Source organism: Bombyx mandarina, chromosome 28, assembly GCF_030267445.1.
Source record: "Bombyx mandarina strain Sakado chromosome 28, ASM3026744v2".
NCBI lineage: Eukaryota > Metazoa > Arthropoda > Insecta > Lepidoptera > Bombycidae > Bombyx > Bombyx mandarina.
Window position 1 is genome coordinate 6785834 of NC_143233.1, and position 20078 is coordinate 6805911.

The window sequence follows — 20078 nt, forward strand, 5'->3', positions numbered from 1 at the left end:
GTAATTCTTTAGTTAATTATTATGATGGTGTTAAAAAAAATTCACTGGTGGTAGGACCTCTTCTGAGTCCGCGCGGGTAGGTACCACCGCCCTGCTTATTTCTGCCGTGAAGCAGTAATGCGTTTCGGTTTGAAGGGTGGGGCAGCCGTTGTAACTATACTTGAGTTCTTAGAGCTTATATCTCAAGGTGGGTGGCGCATTTACGTTGTAGATGTTTATGGGCTCCAGTAACCACTTAACACCAGGTGGGCTGTGAGCTCGTCCACCCACCTAAGCAATAAATAAAAAATTATGCTTATAAGCAAATAAATTGGCTAAAATTGCTTGATGCTTTTTTGTTACTCACCAAAACTCAGTTGCGAGAATTCTGCTTTGCCCCGGAGACGTAATATTGCATTGTAATGACTTTTCAACCCTTCGAACGGAATATTTATATCAGTGTTTTTAATATTACTAGTGATCCCGCAGTAGTCGAAATTCGACTATAACTAATTGAAATTATAAGATTCAACATTATTATGGTTCTATTGCTACAGATTTCGCCAAGACTACACTTCGTATAGACAAATACTCGTAATATTAAAAATAAACAATATTGACCTATTTTTAATTTGACTACAGACTTTCAGCAATAACAAAAATAAACAAAGAGTATATGTGTGTGTGTGTGTGTCAATTACATGGTAGTGTGTGTATGTAATGTTGTCTTTATTGATTTAATGTTTTTTTAATCCATAATTTTAAAAATATATTAGCATTCTGCACTTCTTCTCTATATCCTCTATAAGTGTGGAAAATTTCATACTCCTCCGCCCGCGCAATTTTTGTAAAAAGGGGTACAGAGTTTTTGCTTCACGTATTAATATATAGATTTAAAAACTCTAGTAGAGTCTGAGGAGATAGGTTGGAAAATCCTTAAAATATCTTCTGTTAAATTTCCATACACATTATCTTTCTGTTTACAGCATCCCTGTTTTTCCTCTCATCGTTTCAATAACAATACATCAGATTCTGATGAAGCTTTGTACAGTTGTCGTTGATAGCTTAGGGAAGATTTTTGTCATAATATCAAGCGTGTATTACGTGTGGGTTGTCAAATTAAAATTGCCGCAGATAGATACATACTTACCATGTGTTTAAGATTTTCATGATGAAGGAATAGCATCGTGTAAAGAAAATAAAAGTAGCAAGATTTATAAATTAGTGCCTACGATCCTGCCTGTTTCCATCGCGAAACCGTCATGCTACCCAGTTTCAAGGGTGGGACAGCTGTTGTACAAAATTATGAAGACTACAACCTCATATTTCATGGTGGGTTGCGGTAATCACGTTGCTATATCCATGGGCTTCGATGACCACAAAACACCAGTTGGTTCGTGAAATAATTTAGAAAATAAGAAAAAAGGAGCAACATTTTTATTCCACAGTTTTTTGCATAAGCGAATGGAATTTCCAACTCCGGAATATCTCTTGTAAAAGATTTAAGGTTACGTTATCTTCCAACGTGAATTCGGTATTGGAAAAAGATAATCTTTGTTCGAGAATGTTCCCCTTAATGCCGTAGGATTACCGATTAAAGCTTGTTGAAATTCGCGAGGAATCTTTGAATAATTATTCGATTGCGTCACGAGATTGAGTACGTCCATTATTCCGAGTATTAGAAAAAAAAGCAATAAAAGATCTTAAAGCACCACTAAAATTAAACTCATTTGCATAAGCACCGCAGGATAGCTAGCTTTCAAAATGAGGCAACATATGTGTGGTCTCGGCGACCCCAGTCACCCTATCTTTTCCGGTGAGGACTTATCCCGAGAGATACCACCACTCTGCCTATTTCTGCCGTGAAGCAGTAATGCGTTTCGGTTTGAAGGGTGGGGTAGCCGTTGTAACTATACTGAGATCTTAGAACTGATATCTCAAGGTGGGTGGCGCATTTACGTTGTAGATGTCCATGGGCTCCAGTAACCACTTAACACGAGGTGGGCTGTGAGCTCGTCCACCCATCTAAGCAATAAAAAAAAAAGATATTTTTTTTAAATATTAACGCTAGAGAAGCGACCGATATAATAGCTATCAGTCTATTTTTTGATAACACAAAACCATCGCTGCTTTTCGTTCAAAATTTAAGTTTTTCAAACCAAAACAGACATTTAAAATGTTTGATTTTTTTTTCCTACCTATGCTGATAGCCTTGAGATGCTATTTCAGCTTCACCCTAACGTGTGTAGGTGAGCTCACGGGGCTCAAACCGGAGTGTTGCTAACACTGGCCCTAGCAAGAGTAGTGCTTCGCAGAATCTACCACCGGATCGGAAACGCGACCCACCGAGAAGACGTTTGATAATAATCAGTTGAAGAAATATAATTAGTTGAAGAAATCGTTTTAACATTCTGGCATGAAAAAGTAAACAAACCTATTTCAGACATTTTACGCTTTCATGCCGCAATAATGACTTCAATAAGACTTCTGTTCTTGTGTAATTCAATAACGTCCCGTAATCAATCAAAACTCAAGTAAACAAGACTCTGTAATTGGATGAAGTTTAACTGAAATATTTCTTGTATTCATTCAGTCGACGGAGTATTGTACAAATATACTTTTGTTTACGGAGCGTTTAATTGTGGGTTAGCAGTTTTGATGAACCGTTTTAATGGTTCTTTAAATTTATAACAAGACTAGCGACCCGCCCTCGCTTCGCTTCGGAAACATTAAAACACAGATGAAACAAAAAAAAAAAATTAAAAAAAGTAGCCTATGTTCATCAGGGACAATGTCGGCTTCTAATGGAAAAAGAATTTTTCAAATCGGTCCAGTAGTTTCGGAGCCTATTCGAAACAAACAAACAAACAAATCTTTCCTCTTTATAATATTAGTATAGAAGTATAGATACCTTTGAAAACGATGCCTCCAATGAACACTATTCTATGGCAAAATTTTTAAATTTTCGTTTTTCACGCAAAACGCTTCACTATTTTAAAAGTTTTACAAATCATTGTTAATGGGGTTCGAAGCAAGAGAAAATCGGCTAGTTAGACAAAAAGAAACCATAAATATATCTGCAATAATAAAGATTTTATCAGCTTTTTTTTCGTTTAAACGCTCCTCCTGTAAACCTACGAATTTGGAGTTAGCGTAGTGTTCATTGGAGGCATCGAAAAGAGGTTAGTCTTTGTGGAGATAACGATAGGAAAGATCTTCCACCGATTGGGTGAAATTTCTTGGTAGACCGACGGTCCAAATTTTGTTGTTCGGACCATATATAAGAAGGTACATATCTTAAGCAAGCTTATCTTGAAAATTTTGTTAACAAGTATCACTTGTAAAATTTTTATGATGGCTTCCGTCCCAAAAGTATGTAGACGTAATTTGGGTTCACCATTAATAAACTATATTTTTATGATGGCTACCGTCCCAAAAGCCTTTAGACGTAATTTGGGTCCACCATTAATAAACTATATTTTTATGATGGCTACCATCCCAAAAGTCTTTATGTAATTTGGGTCCACCATTAATAAACTATATTTTTATGATGGCTACCATCCCAAAAGTCTTTATGTAATTTGGGTCCACCATTAATAAACTATATTTTTATGATGGCTACCATCCCAAAAGTCTTTATGTAATTTGGGTCCACCATTAATAAACTATATTTTTATGATGGCCACCATCCCAAAAGTCTGTAGACGTAATTTGGATCCACCATTAATAAACTATATTTATTGAGATCTTAGAGTGAGAACTAAAACAAAACTTAAATTAAGTTCTGTTCATAAACTCACATCACTCGTAGAAGAGAAAAATGGCCCTATTTTAAATCAATCAATCATTCTTCTAGCTGTCACCGTAAATTTTTTCACAATCCTTTTTTTTCACGCAATTGGAGAGTTATATATTTTATTTTTTGTTTATTGTCCAAGCAGGTAGACGAGCATACGGCCCACCTGATGGTAAGTGGTTACCGTCGCTCATGGACGTCAGCAATGTTAGGGACAGAGCCAAGCTGCTGTCTACCTCATTCAATCATCATTACCATGTCATAGACACAATTGTATGACACATGTACTCTGATGCAATTCGAATTTGTATTTCATGTTTAACGTATAAAATAATAAATAATTTTCACTGGTGGTAGGACCTCTTGTGAGTCCGCGCGGGTAGGTACCACCGCCCTGCCTATTTCTGCCGTGAAGCAGTAATGCGTTTCGGTTTGAAATATACTGAGACATTAGAACTTATATCTCAAGGTGGGTGGCGCATTTACGTTGTAGATGTCTAGGGGCTCTAGTAACCACTTAACACCAGGTGGACTGTGAGCTCGTCCACCTATCTAAGCAATAGAAAAAAAAAAAAAAAACTTTAGCCTCAATCTCCAAATAAAAGAAGAAAATACTAATTGAAATATATTCAGCGCACTTCTAATTTAAATATATTCCAATCTCTATTTACCAACAGGTCGAAGATGGCACGTGATCTTTCATGTTAAAGGAAATCCTTTTTACCCCAACCACACATCCTCCTTGAGCGGTAATTCTGTCTCAATCAGGAGCATCCTGGCCCGCTTAGATGCGCGACGCTTTTGATTACCAATTCATGAATTATAATATCAAGTTGTCGGTGAACTTAAATTGAGTTTTCGTGTCTTATAAACTTCATGTCCGAGAACTTTTTGATGGGGCTTTTTCGTGAAGCTTTCTTTGACTGGTACTTCTTTCTTAAAGTGGTCTTGTTTATCTTTTTGCAGTGCTACTTCGAGTTGATGAGGTTTGTTGTTATGATTATAATTTGTATGTACTGATTGGGTAGATATTGAGATTGCAGGGGAGTCGCTTAGTGGGAAGGACTTTAATTCCATTCCTTGGGCCCGTGGTCCGCTCCCAGGATCTGCGGACCGTCCAGTCCCGCATTCCCTAAGTCCTCATTAGGCGCGGTGACCACGCAGGAGGTTCAGCCCCCGGCCCAAAAAAAGGAGGTATTTGTTTGTGGTCGCTAACTTCGAAAAAGGGGGAGAGCTTTCTTTTATATTTGTATTTGAAAGCTAGTGCTTCACATATGATGCCATTAAAATATTATCAAAATTTGACTACTAGTGGTTTTTTTTTTATTGCTTAGATCGGTCACGAGCTCACAGCCCACCTGGTGTTAAATGGTTACTGGAGTCCATAGACATCTACGACGTAAATGCGCCACCCACCTTGAGATATAAGTTCTAAGGTCTCAAGTATAGTTACAGCGGCTGCCCTACCCTTCAAACCGAAACGCGTTACTGCTTCACGGCAGAAATATGTAGGGTGGTGGTACCTACCCGCGTGGACTCACAAGAGGTCCCACTATGTATATGTGTGTGTGTGTGTGTCAAATACATGGTAGTGTGTGTATTTTTTTATTTATTTATTTAATGTATTATTAAGGCATAATTAAAAAAAAAATTAGCATTCTGCACTCTTTCTCCATATTCTCTATAAGTGTGGGAAATATCATACTCCTCCGCCTGCGCATTTTTCGTAAAAAGGGGTACAAAGTTTTTGCTTCACGTATTAATATATAGATATGTGGATGATATTGTACTGTTAGCGTCTAAGTAAAAAAAACCACAAATTATGGAAATCGCCCCTTTTTATTTTGTACAGCAAATTGATTTAAGCAGAAGCCGGGGCGACCTTGATTTAATCAAACTAAAATTTCGCCATTTCTCGATCTCTGAAGTTTGAAATTGCAAATGTAATATGTTACGTACTCTAAACCGTATGTAAGGTAAGTAGCACACCGAGGGCTCTCGAACATTATCGCTGCTGTTAAAAGTGTCGCCAACGGAGACTAATAAATAGCTATTACATATTCAAAAGTAAATAGATAAACTTTGTATCTTAACACGAACCGCAAATTAATATAAAACTTTAACAACTACACCAAATCAATAAATAGGAAATATATTTCACAAGAAGAAACTGATTGCGACCGGTGATCGAATGATCTATGACCCAGGATGTCGTAATCAGGACGGCTATTGATGAGTTGAATGAAAAAAAAAACGATTTTATCATCCGAATTCAATATAACAAAGTCCATGTTCTGCTTACTATTTATAAATAACTAGCTGACCCGGCAGACTTTGTAGTGCCTCAATCGATAAATAAAAGACCTAAACTTTTGTATAAAATAAGCTTAAAACAACAAAAGGAATCCGACGGACGGGGGACACATCAAAGGGAAAACAAAATTGTTATTTTTATTTAATTCCGAGCATTTTCATATTTATCCACCTTTTAAACCTTCTCTGGACTTCCACAAATAATTCGGTCCAGCCGTTTTCGAGTTTTAGCGAGACTAACGAACTATTTAATGAGAAATACGTACTCAACAAATGTTCACGATTGACTTCCACGGTCTTCACCGTGTAATAAAACATCGTGTAATAAAAATCAAACCCGCAAAATTATAATTTGCGTAATCACTGGTGGTAGGACCTCTTGGGAGTCCGCACGGGTAGGTACCACCACCCCGCCTATTTCCGCCGTGAAGCAGTAATGCGTTTCGGTTCGAAGGGTGGGGTAGCCGTTGTAACTATACTGAGATCTTAGAACTTATATCTCAAGGTGTGTGGCGCATTTACGCTGTAGATGTCTATGGGCTCCAGTAACCACTTAACACCAGGTGGGCTGTGAGCTCGTCCACACGTCTAAGCAAAAAAAAAAAAACAGCAATTCATTTTTATATATATATAGATAATTGTCTATGCGCACAATACTACCAACGTCGGTTTTCGACGGCTTCTAAAATGTTTGATGAGGTCAGTGAAATACAAAGTGAGATTGAACTATCAGTCAACGATCATGACCTTTTTCAACAACAAATAATTACGCGAAGGCTTTGAAAGTGCTTACTACACCATTACAAGCTCAAGCTAAAAGCTTACTTTCATCTGGTGAGTTTGCTCTAAGCTCACATTCTGGCTCACACTTCTCTCGCAACAACCTTACGCATAGCACCCGTGTACCTTTGTATCGTTACGGCCGTTATTTAAAAAAAATATGTGTCGTGGGACACCGGGTAGGAACGAAGTTCCTTATTATAAAAATATGAATTTTAAGTTCTATTCGAGGTCTAAAGAAAATAAAACTGGAGGTTTCGCAACAATCCACGGTCATTTGGTAACGTGCGAACTTATTGTGGTACACTTCATTCAAGGTTGTTTGCATATGAGTTAGTGTATTGCCTAAACGAACGCTCTGAGATCGTGGTCAATGAATGATAAAAAATATGTTATTTTTAGTACGTTATTACAAAGTTAAGTCGTACACTGTGTGCATTACTAATAAAAATCTTACGTTACGGTTGTTTTTCCCGGTTAGGGTACCCCTCCGCATCGTCCCATAAGGAACTTCATTCCAATATAATTTGGAAGGAAACAATAAAACAATCATTTCTTTCGTACACCACTGCTTGCCTGCTCTTCCTCGCAAACAATAATCTGTGTCTATCTGTGAGGACAAGATGAAAATCCGTTGGGCATTCAGAGCGATTTGGACCAACAAACAAACATACAGAAGACGGTCAGACAGAAAACGATTCTAAAAAACTATGGTTTATGTTCTTATTTACTCAATGCCTTTTTTAGTTTATATTACTTTTCTTCAATTTACACAATACTACTGTTTTATAAAATTGTATTGTTTTTTTTTGACCTTGTGTTAACTGGTTATCAGAGCCCGTAGACATCTACAACGTAAATGCCGCCACCCATCTCCATACTTGAATTGTAAGGTATCAGTTTTAATAGTACAACGGCTGCCCCTCCCTTGAAAGCAAAACGTATTACTGCTTCACTGCAGAAATGGACCATTCAAAAGACCAATGGAGGCGCTTTGTTGATAAACGGGTCTTCTGAAAAATTTACTCGAATGCGATCTTAAATCAATTTCTTGTGGTTATCTCGCTTTGAACGACCTGATACTGTCGTATCGCTCGATACGATTCCACCGAACGTCGTAAACACTAGACCAGGAACAACCTAAACATTTGCGCTGATGTTAATTAAATACTATTACTCACTACCTTGGCGCAGCGACCCAAACTGGATCTTGGGGTCCGATTCCAAAAACCGCCATTTCATGCGGTCCTGTGCTGTTTTCCGCCACTGGGTAGCTTGGAGTTTCAGTAAGTCCTCCTCCACCTGGTCTTTCTAACGATAATTGGAATACTTGTTCAAAAGCAAATAAAAAAAGGATTGTGTGGTTTTATGAAACCACGGTAAAAGTGAATTTTTTTTTCACATTATAGACATTTAGCTCTGATAAACAACATTTACATTAAACACTGACAAAAACAAACAAAACAGCGTGCAGCACTGGCACAAATGAGTAATAGTCTATACACTACACGGTCAGCTGCTGCGAACTATATAGGCGCCGCCATATTGGGCTTTGGCTGCGCTGACGAGCGCCTTTCACTTTATCCCTACTCCGCGGCCGACCGTCACGCGACATGCAACACACAGACGAAAAAGTTTGAGACGATGATAATTGTAATTAATTTGATCTCAGTGTGCCGTCAACTCTCGGGCTTACTCATACGCTCGTATCAGACGTTCATAATTCGCAGGCCGAGTTAAATCTCATCTCAGTGCAAATCAAATATTTAGCCGAGACGATGTGGTTGTTGCTATTAAGTCATGAATAAATGGATGTCGTAATGAGCGGCTAATTTATGGGTCTAACTGCTTTCGGGTTGTGTCGGGCTGAAAATAAATAACTGGAAACTGGAAACGCACGGTCATGCGGTCCCAAATTAGGATTGTGTTATGGGTACCACAGACTGAAATACATAAAAAAAATTTTATTGCCTTTGTAGGCAGACGTGCATACGGCCCACTTGATGGTAAGTGGTTACTGTCGCTCGTAAACGTCAGCAATACCAGGGGCAGAGCCAAGCCGCTACCTAGCATTAAGCACTCGCCGTAAGCCTCGTTTGAAGAAGGACATGTCGTAGCGCTCGGGAAACACCGTAGAGGAGAGTTCATTCCAAAGCCGGATGGTACGTGGCAGAAAATATCTTTGGAAACGCACTGTCGGTGAACGCGGCGTTTCCAGATAATATGGATGAATTCTGCTCCGGTGGCGGGTGGTGCGATGGTAAAAAGGAGATGAAGGGATCATCTTTTTTTTTTATTACTTACTAGCGGACCCGGCAAACTTTGTTCCGCCACACGGTTTGTTTCAAACACACCAACCGGTCAACTTTAAAATTCTACTATAATAACCAAAGAATATATTACGTTTAGCTGTCAGTTATTCCATATCAGTGGCGTTTTGTTACACCACGTTTTATGTCACATCCCACGGGAATGTGATAAAAAGTATCCTATGTCCTTCTCCTGGTTCTAAACTACCTCCTCACCAATTTTCAGTCGAATCAGCTCAGCCGTTTTTGAGTTATAAATAGTGTAACGAACGTCTTATCCTTTAAGCCATGACGACTTCTAAATCTAAGTCTATCTCGAATAGTTCCTCAGAGCATTTCCCATGGAACATACGTATACGTATACAGATACAGATATATATGTATACAGATAATAAACACCCAGACAAAGAGCAGACAAACCTGTTCATCACATGAATGTTTGCCCGATGTGGGAATCGAACTCACGACCCTCTTCGCAACAGTCGGTAGCGCTAACTACTTGACCAACGAGCCAGTCAGTTAGAAAATTTCTAATGATAAAAAGCGAGTTAGCGACGGGAGGCCATGCTTCTGGTATGAACCTGCCACCGTCCAGATGGGTTACAGTAATCCCTGTCTCCAAGGACTGGTCCAACGTCTGATACTGACTCCCCTACATTTCCTTTCTTGGTTAGGATCAGACGCTTGGGTGACATATAAAAATCCACACCCCCAACATGTGGGGCAAGTCAAAAACGACCCCCAATAAAAGGTTTGATTGATTAATCAAAACGCGGTACACTTAACTAGGCTACTCGACACAAATTTTTTACTGGTGGTAGGACCTCTTGTGAGTCCGCGCGGGCAGGTACCACCGCCCTGCCTATTTCTGCCGTGAAGCAGTAATGCGTTTCGGTTTGAAGGGTGGAGCAGCCGTTGTAACTATACTGAGATCTTAGAACTTATATCTCAAGGTGGGTGGCGCATTTACGTTGTAGATGTCCATGGGCTTGTAGGAACGATACCTACTCAGTACTCGTATTGTAAAATACAAAATCGCTTGCGCTCGGTCGCAGCGACTAGTCGAGCCACGATCTGACGGCGAACGCACGCACAATTTCAACTCGGCCACCACGTCTCAATATCACGCGATCTCATATTTAAGTTTTATTTTTGTGCACCCGAAAATTTTCATTTTTGATTTTTATAATATTTAAATAAACTATTGTGAAGTGAAAGGACTTTCATTCGAACTAGAAAGAACTTGTGAACTTCAATTGGTGACCCCGACGTGATTTGAACACGCAACCTTCTGATTCATCTTCAGCGCAACAAGAACGTCGGCTACCACAATCCCCGCATTCTCGCAGATAAAAGCACGTCATTGACAGTCGTCCCACAGCAAGCCAGCATTGCAGCCTCAACAGGACCATCGCAGCCGACTCACCGCGCTTCCTGGTCCTACGGCACGCAACTTCACTGCCTCATCACGCCGCTACAGTTCATCGCAGCCCACGACCGGATCATCAACGCTTGGGGTCACCAATTGAAGTTCACAAGTTCTTTCCAGTTCGAATGAACGTCTTTTCACTTCACAATAGTTTATATAAATATTATAATAAATCAAAAATGAAAATTTTCGGGTGCACAAAAATAAAACTTAAATATGAGATCGCGTGATATTGAGACGTGGTGGCCGAGTTGAAATTGTGCGTGCGTTCGCCGTCAGATCGTGGCTCCACTAGTCGCTGCGACCGAGCGCAAGCGATTTTGTATTTTACAATACGAGTACTGAGTAGGTATCGTTCCTACAGGCTCCAGTAACCACTTAACACCAGGTGGGCTGTGAGCTCGTACACCCATCTAAGCAATACAAAAAAAATTGGTGTAATGGGATCACTTTTAGTCGAGAAGTAATATTTTGGAATCTTCATGACAGAATTACTAGATAGTTCGGGAAGCTTGTCTGTCCACGGGCAAACTTCAACGTTAAATGTTATGCTTCTAAGGCTATGCCTCTCAATGTATATGTGGAGTTTGACGACGAAAGGAAGATCTTCCACCGAGATGTAATTGCTCAATAGACCGACAGTACAAATGTATTTTTTTTTGTACCTTATCTGATAGCTTTGAGAGGCTATGTCAGCGTAACCCTAACGTGTAGGTGATACTGCCAACACTGGCCCTAGCAAGATCAAAAATGTTGTTGTTCGGAACTTGTATATATGCAAGGTTATCTTGAAAATGTCGTAAGCGAGATTTTATCTCCTTTTCTTTCATCTGTCAAATATCTTGTGTACTGTGATGGCTACCCGTCACATATGGTTGTCTTGGAGCAGAGTTAGGTACATTATGGGAAGGTTTCAGGGAACACACCCAAACAAATGCCGTATCCACAGATTTGTATGTTCGTGCCAAGCTACTGAGCCGCGATGTGTACGTAAACAGTGTGTTTGATCGCGGCTTCGACATGAAATGCGATATTAAGACTTTGATTATCACGAAAATTTAAACGTACCTCAACTTTTACGATTAAAAAGTACATAATATCATCATCAAGATTATCATTGGTTTTCTGAAAGAGAACGCTCAGACGAATATTTAAAGGTATTTTACTCATTCGCTACATAGATGAAAGCTAGGGAATAGTGCTTGAAACGAAGCTTGGGGAGAGTACTTAACGGTAGGCAGCGGCTTGCCTTTGCTCCTGGCACTGCTGATGTCCATTGGCAACGGTAACCACTCACCGTCAGGTGGGTTGTACGCCCGTCTGCCTACAACAAAATGTGTGCGTGTGCATGTCACACACGGTAGAAGTGAAACTTATAAAATATAAAAATAATCGCAAGGATCAATCACTCCACAGTGCAATAGGGCAGCCGGATCCCAGGGTAGCCGCCTGCATGATCACGGTATCCCGACGCCAGGTAGGTATGATTTAGCAAGAGAAATAAGAAACATCTCATCACCGCGATTCAGGAATTGTTGAATTTACGATCAGCGACATCTGTTGATAACAAACTAAATAGAAATAAAATAAACATGGCGCGTAACCGAAGAAATTAAGATGGCGCGTAACCAAAAAACGTTACATACGTTTTTTCCTTTCTACGTCGATAAAGAAGTTTCACTTCAAAAAGGGTTCACAGCACTCACGAAGTTAATACAGTTAATCTTGAGACATCAAGTTTGATAGCACATAATTCGGTTGGGCCACCTTTCGTGGAAGAATTAGGAAGAACGGCCTAACTATAATAGCTTTCATACCAATCAACATAAGTGCTAACAAAAGCTAACCATAAAATTTCCAAAAACCATTTAAATTACTGTCGAGTTTCTGATAGTCACACCTTTTCGTAGCTACGTAGTCTCCAGTTCATCATCAGTTAAAAGAAACGTCTCCCACATTCCCTTTCGCGTGCCTAGAATAAATTAATAAAAAGTTGCTAATCCCGGAGCACAGTTCCGAGGTTTCGCGTGTCGCTCAAACGTTATATCAAACTTTTGATTTGTAATTCATAGAATCATTACCAACTTGCCCACAACTTAGATCGACTTCCTCTGTACTTCGGGACAAAGTTGAATCTGCTCTTGTATCCGAGAAACGGAAATTATAACGAACCTTAAAACTTAGACGGTAAGGTTGCGTTTAAAAGTTTCAATAGAAATTCAGGGGTCTGGTATATTTGCGTTAAACAGTTTTGTAATCAGCAGCGCAGAGTTTGAAAAGAGTATTTCGTCTTTAGTTGTATTATCAGTTTGTACATTGAAATTAAATTAAGTGTTTTTTTATTGCTTATATGGGTGGACGAGCTCACAGCCCACCTGTTGTTAAGTGGTCACTGGAGCCCATAGACATCTACAAGGTAAATGCGCCACCCACCTTGAGATATAAGTTCTAAGGTATAGTTACAATGGCTGCCCCACCCTTCAAACCGAAACGCATTACTGCTTCACGGCAGAAAAAGGTGGGGTGGTGGTACCTACCCGTGCGGACTCACAAGAGGTCCTACCACCAGTAAGGACCATTTAGTTTGTGTGAATTTGGAGCCTCTATTTGTTTTTTGTTCATTCAGCTGAGAACAAAAACGTCGTATATACAATTAAGAACAATACATGCTTAAGATTGTAATTTAATAAATATTAGTATATCTCCTCTGTAGCTACTGTGTGTATGGATTATACTTTTAATCGCATTGTCGGAGATCTGTACTCTGGGACGATGAGTAACCTATATCCTCATTCCGATAGAGGCACCCGTCACGTGCGGACGTGCTCATCGACCACTCGATCGCCCGGTCTTTGTTCGCCCGGCTTTTGTTAGCCCGGCCATTGTTCGCGCGGCCTGTGTTCGTGATACATCTGCCGACCAAGTGTGTTTCCTGGAAGCTTTTATTTGTTTTGTTTTAGTTATTTTTGTGTTCGTGGAACATTTGCCGACAAAGTGTTTTCCTGCAAGTATTTATTTGTTTTGTTTCTTTTTGTAATTTCTGTTTTGTTGTGCTTTTTCTTTGTCCTGTAGTAATCGCGCCGTATTGCCACCTGTATTCAATAGAACCGCTCAGGTCCGAGAAGTTGGGGCCTCGCCGCAAGGCGAGTGTTTTCAAGACCCGGGGCCGCCCCACCTGGGTACTCAGCGATCATGGACGCTGTATTCGCGGAATTCCTCCGACTTCACCACCCACAGCTCGCCTCAGAGTTTCTGGCCTTCAAGGCCAATCACACTGCGAGCCCTCTCGAGGACTCCGCCGCGCTCGCTGCTCCTGCGTCGCCTGTACCTGCGTGCAGAGCTTCTGCATTGAGCACCGCAGCCTCTGTCGTGCCTGCCGCTCCCGTGTCGCCTATACTGGCGAGAAAAGCTGCTGCGTCGTCCGCCGTGACCATCGTTTCAGCTGAGCGATCATCCGCGGCCTCCGTCGCGCCCTCTAAAACACCTACACTTGCTCGTAGGTCGCCTGCACCCGCCTCCTCGTGCTCCGACTCTGACTCGGACATGGAGGTCGACCTCGCCCCCGCCTCATCGACGGATTGATTCACCCTGGTACAGAAGGGTAAGAAGCGTGCCGCGGAGTCTCGAGCTCCCGCGGCCGCTAAAATTAGCAAAGCCGTGAACGCGTCTCGCCCCCGCCCTCAGACTCCCGTTGCGCCCCCAGCCCGTGCCACTCCGTCGCCGCGTCCGGTGGCACAAAATAAAACCCAGACCCCTCCCCCGGTTATCCTTCAGGAGAAGGCAGCTTGGGATCGAGTTTGCCTGGCCCTTAAGGCCAAAAATATAAATTTCACGAATGCCCGTAACCTCGCGAACGGCATTCAAATTAAGGTTCAAACACCCGACGACCATAGGGCCCTCTCTTCTTACCTTCGTAAGGAACGTATAAGTTTCCATACTTATACGCTCCAGGAGGAGCGCGAACTCCGCGTTGTAATACGCGGAATCCCTAAAGAGTTAGATGTAGAGCTCGTCAAGGCCGATCTGTTAGAACAGGGCTTTCCAGTGAATTCTGTGCACCGTATGCATACCGGTCGCGGTAGGGAGCCATATAATATGGTTCTAGTCACCCTCCAGCCTACCCCCGAGGGTAAGAAAATCTTCAACACACAGACCGTCTGTAGGCTCTCCGGTATCGCCGTCGAAGCCCCCCATAAAAAAGGCACTCCTAGCCAGTGCCATAACTGTCAATTGTACGGGCACTCTTCCCGTAACTGTCACGCGCGCCCCCAATGTGTTAAGTGTTTGGGCGATCACGCCACGGCCCTCTGCGCTCGCGACCAAAAAACTGCGACGGAACCGCCTAGCTGCGTCCTGTGTCGAACACAGAGTCACCCCGCAAATTACCGCGGATGCCCCCGAGCCCCGAAAATAAATCGCCGCGTCGCCCGCCAAAACCGCCTCCAAGCTTCCGGCCCAGACATCAAAGCCTCGGCACCCTCTGTGTCGCAGGCTAAGCCAGCGTTCGTTTCGGCGCCCGTGCCCAGTGTCACGGCTTGGGCGAAACCGCTGCCGTACACGAACACGGTTACAACTCCCTCCTCCGCGATTCGTCCCGCCCCCGCAACTCGTCCCTCTCCCGCGACTTGCCCTCCGACCGCGTCCGACAATCTCGCTTTAGCGATCGACTTCTTTCAGTCGATCAACTTTGAGCACGTTAACGCTTTGGGCGACGCCATTCGCGCTGCCTCCACCGCACAACACTTTATCGCCGTTGTGCAAGAATACGCCGACGTATACGCGTCATTAAATACGTACGTCCTCCCCTCACTCCGCCGGTAATCAATGGCGTATATAAGTAGAGTAAAGCACCTATCCGTAACGATAGGATTTTTTAACGCTTACGGTCTCGCAAATCAACGTGATCAGGTTTCTGACTTTTTGCGTGACCATCAAATTGATATATTTTTAGTGCAGGAGACCCTACTTAAGCCCGCGCGCCGTGACCCTAATATTGCGAACTATAACATGGTCAGGAACGACAGGCTCTCTGCTCGTGGTGGTGGTACCGTCATTTACTATAGAAGAGCCCTGCATTGCGTCCCGCTCGATCCTCCCGCGCTCGCTAATATCGAAGCATCAGTGTGCCGAATCTCACTGACGGGACACGCGCCGATCGTTATCGCGTCCGTTTATCTTCCACCGGATAAGATCGTTCTAAGCAGTGATATCGAGGCGCTGCTCGGCATGGGGAGCTCTGTCATTCTGGCGGGCGACCTAAATTGTAAACACATCAGGTGGAACTCACACACCACAACCCCGAATGGCAGGCGGCTTGACGCGTTAGTCGATGATCTCGCCTTCGATATCGTCGCTCCGCTAACCCCGACTTACTACCCGTTAAATATCGCACATCGCCCGGATATACTCGACATAGCGTTATTAAAAAACGTAACTCTGCGCTTACATTCGATCGAAGTCGTTTCAGAGTTAGATTCAGACCACCGTCCCGTCGTTATGAAGCTCGGTCGCGCTCCCGATTCCGTTCCTGTCGCGAGGACTGTGGTGGATTGGCACACACTGGGCATTAGCCTGGCTGAATCTGATCCACCATCGCTCCCATTTAACCCGGACTCTACCCCGTCTCCTCAGGATACCGCTGAAGCCATAGACATCTTAACGTCACACATCACCTCGACATTAGATAGGTCATCGAAACAAGTTGTAGCGGAGGACTTCCTTTACCGCTTCGGGTTGCCCGACGATATTAGGGAGCTCCTTAGAGCTAAGAACGCCTCGATACGCGCCTACGACAGGTATCCTACCGCGGAAAATCGTATTCGAATGCGTGCCTTACAACGCGACGTAAAGTCTCGCATCGCCGAAGTCCGAGATGCCAGATGGTCTGATTTCTTAGAAGGACTCGCGCCCTCCCAAAGGTCTTACTACCGCTTAGCTCGTACTCTCAAATCGGATACGGTAGTAACTATGCCCCCCCTCGTAGGCCCCTCAGGCCGACTCGCGGCGTTCGATGATGACGAAAAAGCAGAGCTGCTGGCCGATACATTGCAAACCCAGTGCACGCCCAGCACTCAATCCGTGGACCCTGTTCATGTAGAATTAGTAGACAGTGAGGTAGAATGCAGAGTCTCCTTGCCACCCTCGGATGCGTTACCACCCGTCACCCCGATGGAAGTTAAAGACTTGATCAAAGACCTACGTCCTCGCAAGGCTCCCGGTTCCGACGGTATATCCAACCGCGTTATTAAACTTCTACCCGTCCAACTCATCGTGATGTTGGCATCTATTTTCAATGCCGCTATGGCGAACTGTATCTTTCCCGCGGTGTGGAAAGAAGCGGACGTTATCGGCATACATAAACCCGGTAAACCAAAAAATCATCCGACGAGCTACCGCCCGATTAGCCTCCTCATGTCTCTAGGCAAACTGTATGAGCGTCTGCTCTACAAACGCCTCAGAGACTTCGTCTCATCCAAGGGCATTCTCATCGATGAACAATTCGGATTCCATACAAATCACTCATGCGTTCAACAGGTGCACCGCCTCACGGAGCACATTCTTGTGGGGCTTAATCGACCAAAACCGTTATACACGGGAGCTCTCTTCTTCGACGTCGCAAAAGCGTTCGACGAAGTCTGGCACAATGGTTTGATTTTCAAACTATTCAACATGGGCGTGCCGGATAGTCTCGTGCTCATCATACGGGACTTCTTGTCGAACCGCTCTTTTCGATATCGAGTCGAGGGAACCCGCTCCTCCCCACGACCTCTCACAGCTGGAGTCCCGCAAGGCTCTGTCCTCTCACCCCTCCTATTTAGCTTATTCGTCAACGATATTCCCCGGTCGCCGCCGACCCATTTAGCTTTATTCGCCGACGACACGACTGTTTACTATTCTAGTAGAAATAAGTCCCTAATCGCGAAGAAGCTTCAGAGCGCAGCCCTAGCCCTAGGACAGTGGTTCCGTAAATGGCGCATAGACATCAACCCAGCGAAAAGTACTGCGGTGCTATTTCAGAGGGGAAGCTCCACACGGATTTCCTCCCGGATTAGGAGGAGGAATCTCACACCCCCGATTACTCTCTTTAGACAACCCATACCCTGGGCCAGGAAGGTCAAGTACCTGGGCGTTACCCTGGATGCATCGATGACATTCCGCCCGCATATAAAATCAGTCCGTGACCGTGCCGCGTTTATTCTCGGTAGACTCTACCCCATGATCTGTAAGCGGAGTAAAATGTCCCTTCGGAACAAGGTGACACTTTACAAAACTTGCATTAAGCCCGTCATGACTTACGCGAGTGTGGTGTTCGCTCACGCGGCCCGCACACACATAGACACCCTCCAATCCCTACAATCCCGCTTTTGCAGGTTAGCTGTCGGGGCTCCGTGGTTCGTGAGGAACGTTGACCTACACGACGACCTGGGCCTCGAATCAATTCGGAAATACATGAAGTCAGCGTCGGAACGATAAGGCTATGCGTCATGATAATCGCCTTATCGTTGCCGCCGCTGACTACTCCCCGAATCCTGATCACGCAGGAGCCAGTCACCGTCGACGCCCTAGACACGTCCTTACGGATCCATCAGATCCAATAACCTTTGCATTAGACGCCTTCAGCTCTAACACTAGGAGCAGGCTTAGGGACCTCGGTAACCGTACTCGTCGAACTCGACAAAGAGTTCGCCGTGCAACCTAACCCATGAATCAGCTCGCTGAGTTTCTCGCCGGATCTTCTCAGCGGGTCGCGATTCCGATCCGGTAGTAGATTCATTTGCGAAGCAGCTACTCTTGAGCTGTTAGGTCTCCTTCGGAGGCGCTCGGGTAGCTGTTAGCAAATCCCACCTCTCCTGGCTGAGCCTTTGCTCGCCCACGTGTTCTGGTGAAACTGGAAAGGCCTCCGGGCCACCAGTAATCTTTCAATCATAAAAAAAAAAAAAAACCTATATCCTTTGAAACTATTTCCATACGGAATTTCACAAAAAACGGGTGCTATTTTGATACTGTTAATACTATTAATTGCAATTGCACTGTAACTTCTATGATCTAGCGATATAAATGTGATATCTAAAATGATAAAAAAATTTAAATATTATAAAAAAAAACTTTAATGTATATATTTTCTATAATAATGTATTTTCTATATAGTACACCGCAACATACCTGCTATATTTTTATATTTTCTAGAATTTCCGTAAATTAAACGGTTGTCTGGAAGAGATCGCTTTTAGCGATAAGAACGCCTATTGCACAAACGTATCTACTTTTTGACTGTTTTTGAACGTAAATTGTGTTTTGGGGTGCAATAAAGTGTATTTTCTCTCCCAATCTAAAGGAACTCGAGGAAGATGTTACGAACCTTCAAGACCGGTACTTTTAGGTACCACAAGCACCGGTCAACGTCCTTGTCCAACCCGTCGCTTGCTCGTAGGGCTCGACGAGTGAATTAACCCACAGACACAGCCCACTGACTTTCTCGCCGGATCTTCTCAGTGGGTCGCGTTTCCGATCCGGTGGTAGATTCTACGAAGCACTGCTCTTGCTAGAGCCAGTGTTAGCAACGCTCTCAGTTTGTGCCCCGCGAGCTCACCTACACGTGAAGGAGAATCTTAAATAGCCAGACAAAAAAAAAACGTGTGGCACTCGGGAACTGCCGCGGTAAAGCTATTGCATAGCATTTTTTATCAACTTATGCAATTATAATTAGACAATGATAATTTAATATTAAAACAATAATAAAACAAGACCACGCTATATTAAACATTAATAAAAGCAAAACATTAACTGTCCCCTTCACACTCATAAGCTAGACCGCGCGAGAGAGAGATGGGCAGACTTTTCATGCTGCGCATGCAGTGTGACTTCACGCCACGCGCTTATTCACAAACACTACACAAGCGCAACGTGTGAATGTGTTGAACGAGAGTTACATAGTAGGCGTAGTGGGGGTGTCAGATTATTTTCGTTACGGAATTTCTTGATTCAGTCGCCGCGCTCAAAGCCCGCGATAAAATCTATGCAATAGCTTATAAAAAAAAAAGGTAACCTAATAGCCTTTAGCCATTTCATGAACAGTACAAAATATACTGATTAGATAGAAACATAAAGCATGATGATATAACATTAGTACACTTCGTGTATATAATTCATTACGAATTCGTATTGTATAATGAGCAGAATTGGGAATAAATTGTCCCGAAATTTATAACTCGATGAACACGAGTACCGCGCGAAAACGCGGGCACGTGGTTTTAACTTCACACCTCATTGGCGAGCGAAGCGATTTATTGAAATTTATTTCATTAAAACTTCAAAATATAAATTGCTTCTACATTTCGAAATTCAAATCTCAAATGATAAGTCATATTTTGAAGTATATTTTACATATTTTAAAGCTACGATGTAATCAATTCGTGATCCGTTTCACGACAATTAAATGCGAGTTAACAATATGTGTGTAATGGGTGCAGGC